The sequence below is a fragment of the Vicia villosa genome, linkage group LG6 (genome assembly GCF_029867415.1).
Source record: "Vicia villosa cultivar HV-30 ecotype Madison, WI linkage group LG6, Vvil1.0, whole genome shotgun sequence".
Lineage (NCBI taxonomy): Eukaryota > Viridiplantae > Streptophyta > Magnoliopsida > Fabales > Fabaceae > Vicia > Vicia villosa.
The window spans coordinates 28,057,480-28,062,469 of NC_081185.1; positions in this window are offsets into that span (position 1 = coordinate 28,057,480).

Consider the following 4,990-nt stretch of genomic DNA (forward strand, 5'->3'; position numbering starts at 1 on the left):
TCTCTCTATCTCAATTTCATTCTCTCTTTATTATATTTTGTTTTTTAATGATGAGTGAGAGGGAGATTAAGAGAAATAGAAAAGATGAAAAGGGAAAGAGAAAAAAAATGAAGGAAATAATCAAAGTCTGTAACTTAAGTAATATGAGAGATGTGATAGTTGAATTTGATGGATATAAGTCATTGGTATACATAGAGGGTGCTATTTTGAGAATATTTTACCAACCTACCATTTTTTTTCAAATTATATCCCACTATACAATTCAATTCCCTCATATTTCCTAGTCTTCCATATTTTCAAACAAAAAACATATATTAAAGAACCCCCGCCCATTGTACCTGCGGAGACTTTAATTTTTAGAAACCTACGTCCATTGGTCTGGCGGAGCTGTGTAGTTGTTTTTTTTTATTTTTTAAATTTAATATTTAAAATAAATAGTATAATTAATAATAAAAATTTAAAATATATTAAAATAAATATTATAAAGGCTAAATTACAGTTTTTGGTCCCTATATTTTCTCTAATTCACGAAATTGGTCTCCCTATTTTGAATTTAAACAGTTTTGATCTCCTATTTTAGATTTAAACAGTTTTGGCCCCCTTTCATAATTTTGCACTTAAAATTAACGATATTTTCACTTTTTAAATGACAAATTACTTGTAAAACATGACAATTTATAGTATATAAACCTATTATTGATTAATTTAGAATTATTGCTCTCATTTATTACTTCTAATCAATAAGTTTATTTGTTTTTAATTCTTTCTCTCACTTCTAAAAACATATCATACACCAACAAACACATCCTCACTTCTCACTTCCACAATTTTTGTTAGAAACCCTAAACCATCTTCTCTATCAACTGTTCTTCGTGTTCATCTCTCTCTTTAACAACCTTCATCAAAGTTCATCATCTTCGTCCACATCTTCACCAATGATAAATGCTCAACAACAAGAGGCTGTTAAGTTTTCAAATGAAATGGAACAAGCAAATAATCCATCCGGGTCTTCATCTTCAACCGTTCCTCCAAGTATGGGAACATTACTTTATGAGGCTTCATGGTCTTGTTTATGAAGCTTTGGTGAAAGATTTATGAAAACAAGCTGATTGTGATAATCTGCATTTAGTTTCTCAAGTGCCAGGTCATAGAATCATCGTCACTGAGAAATCCATCGCAGACCTTCTTGGGGTGAAGTTCATGGAAGGTAAAAGAGCCTATGGTATGGATGGAAAGTCCAAGTTCGTAAAGGATACTATCAACAGAGCTATCTTCAAGAACTACTCCTCTAATAAGACGGATTACAAGGGTGTAGATCTTCATGATAACCTTAGAATCTGGCACAAAATCATTCTTGGCTGTATCAACCCAACACCATCTTCAAGCTCCTCTAATTACTTCAACGCTAGTCAGAAGTACATGCTGTACTATCTGATGACTCATCAGAAGATATGTCTTCTTTCTGTTTTGTTCTACTATCTAAGGGACTCCATTAGAAAAACCATAACCACAAATATTCCAAACAAGAAGATTCTAAACTACATTCCTTTTGGACGTCTTATGAGTGACATTTTTGTGGAAAGTGTTTTGGTGAAGTTTCTGGTTGAAGAAGCTTAATATATAGAGGATCTGGCTCCAAGCATTAGAGAAGCTTTTAATGCACGAAATCTAAGGTATATGGGACTGATGAAGAAAGTCACAGTTAATCCTCTAACAGTTCCTTCTACCACCATCATTTGTAGAAGAATTCCGGTGGATAACTTTCCCTTGTTTACCAAGGGAGATAGTCCAGAAAGCATTGTTGCCTATGTACTGATGATGATAGAAGAAGGCCATGACATGTCCAGCTTTAGATATGAAGATTTGGCTCCTCCGATGGTTCCCATTGATCCTACAAGAGGAAAAATGAAGAAGAGTTCAGAAGCTTCTGAACCAGAAAAGAAGAAGAAGAATAAGGAGAAGCTTTAAGCTTCTCAGGATTCGTCCTTAGCCACTTACTATGAACCATCAAGTAAGTCTACTTCTTTACTTGTTTCTAATTGTATCAATACACTTTCATCCACTCCTACTTCCATCCCACAAACCTCTTTTATCCCATCTATTTTTGTTCCACCATCTACCACCACCACATATGTATCTAACATTGCTGCTACTACAATCCCTCCAATAACACATACTTCTGTTTCTAATCCTATTCCTTCTATCACCACTCCCATCTCATCAGAACCTATTCAAACCTTCACCTCACCTATAATCTCATTAGAACCTATTCCTTTTGATATTTTTCTTTCAGCCACCCCACAATCCCTCCTTCAATTTGCTTTGTCTAACTAGAAGCATTTCACATTGATTCACCAACTCAACACTCTGACTCACACTCACCAATATCTGAAAGGACTATTTCTGAACCCTTCAAATATCCATCTCTGAACCCTTCACCATCTCTGATCTTTTGGATCCCTCTAAACAATTAGTTGAACCTCAACCCTCTGAAACCAAACTAGCCTTAGTTGTCTATGAAAAACCTATTCAAAAACCTTGGATGAGTACATTGATATGTTTAAGAACAAGGTTAGAAATAAGGTTGCAAAGCTAATAGCAGAGGCAAGTACAAGTACTAAGTCTCAGGGTTTGGACGATTCATTTAAGAGTTTTTAGAAGTGAATGTCTTCTGAATTCGAGAGGTTGATGAGTTTTCCAGATGCATCTAGAGTCGCTGAAGTTCAGATGGTGACTAAGCGAGAAGAAGGAAAGGAAAGAATCAGAGTCTTCAACCTCCTTGTTGCAAAGAAAAGATAAGATGATGCTAGGGTACTTAAGGAAGAAAAATAAGCTAGGCTCAAAGCTGAGGAAGATGCTATAGCTACTGAATTAGCAAGATTAACTATAGAGGCTGAAGAAGCAGAAAAAGCAAGATAAGCGGCTTTGGTTGTCTCATCTTCTGATCCCGCCACTCTGCGTATGGAACAAGCAGTTGGTGTAACCAGAGAAGTGCAACCAGTTTTCAAAGAGAGCATCATTCAACAGAAGGTTGTTAATGACTCTATTCAGAATATGCTACAGTTGATTATGGAAAAGATATCTACTCCTACGTCGTCCTCTTCTAGACCCTAGGCTATTAGGATTTCTTTTTTCCTTTGACACTGTTCAGAATATGTTTCTTTTGTTTTTCTGTTGTTATCCTTCTTTCTCTGTGTTGTTATCTTTTGAATTTTAAATGAAGTCTTTGTTTTATTTCTTTCACTTCTTATTTTCTTTTCACGTTTTTACTTCTTATGGTTTTCACACATAATTACCTTTTAGATTATGACAAAAAGGGGGAGTAATAACTGAAGTAATATTTTGATTCTAATAATCAAATTCTCTGAAATAAGGAGAGATGCTTACATTCTAACCAAGATAAACTTTTGTTTCTGTTGGAATTGTTTTTTTTTTTTTTTAGGAATCATGAACTCTGACTGGAATTAGGATCTGAAAGTGTTAAACAAGTTTTTTGTCTAACTTTCGTAATCAGACTCTGAGAAGATTAAATTCATAATTAGGCTCTGTGAAGACTGGAATCAGAATTCTATTGACTCTGAGAATTCAAGATCTCAATTGGCATGATTGGCATCAAGAATCAAGACTCTCAAGATATCAATATCTGATCTATTGCAACTAGGGGGAGTTACCCAAACGGCTCATAATCAAGATATATGATCTCTACCAAGTCTTAGATTCAGGGGGAGTTTTCATGTAAAGGATAAGTTTTCCTTACCCTTCTTATTTCTGAAACTTTTTCTGATTATTTACAAAATTGTGTCATCAAAATACATAGTTTTGTCATCATAAAAAAAGGGGAGATTGTTAAACAAGATTTGGTTATGCAATAATACCTCTGAGTTTTGATGATAACAACGAGTATGTTTGTATGAACAATTTTGGTACTCTAATATTTGTTATTTTGAGTATTTAACAAACAGGTTATGAATTCGATGAAAGGCGTTTCCAAAACATCAGAAGAGACCAAGTTCTGCTTCTGCAGTACATAATTCTTATGAAAAGTAGCAAATCACTTCAGAAGGCTCTGAAGTTATGACTCTAATACGCGATCAAAGTGTAATACGGTGGGAGAACTGACTTTTTGAAATGTCGCGGTAAGCAAGAGTCGCCACCAACTTTTATTTGATTCAATTGGAAAGGCTAAAAGAACAGAAAAAGACCTTTTAAAGAGATTGAGTTCGGAGGGTAGTTTATACAAAGGGAAGGTGTAAGCACCCTTTGTATCCATGGTTATCCATGGGCTCTTAATTGCTCGGCTCACTTTCTTTTCAAAAATGTTTGATGTGTAGTATGTGAATAGTAAAAACTTTGTTAAGGACTTTAGCTTGTAAATAAGCGTAGCCTTGTTTTTAAAAGTATTTGAAAAAGATAATGTGAAAAAAGATTTGAATTTAAATTAGAGCAAGCAATTAGTAGCAACTACCCTAATTTTAAGATTTCTGTTCTTTAAGCTTTTCAGTTTGAAAGGGCTATCCATACCATAAAGAGGGCAGGTAGTCCTTTCATTGGATTTAAAAAGGGTCATCGAGGATTATCGTTCGCCATAAGACTGTCCCTACCATAAAGAGGGCAGGTAGTCTTTAGGGAAGGATAAAATAGTCATTTAGCCAATAGGCGAGAATACCTTAGCTATGGGACAATCATCTTTATTTCCGAGGCAGCATCGAGGGACAAAATCTTATGATGATTTCAATGAATTAAGGCAGCATTTGCTTTAGGTATCCTCGGAATTGAGGGACTTGACTATTTTAGAATCGTAATTAAAAGGCAACAAGCAACATAAGAAGGGTTACCATAAAGGTGTGTGTATGGCACAATCAGGTGATCAATATTCAAATATCTTATATTGTAATTAGAGTGATACTAGGTTAATTTTAGCAAGGCTTGCACTCCTTAGGATTACTAACCACATCAGAAAAATAAACAGAATTAAAGATCCTACGCTATT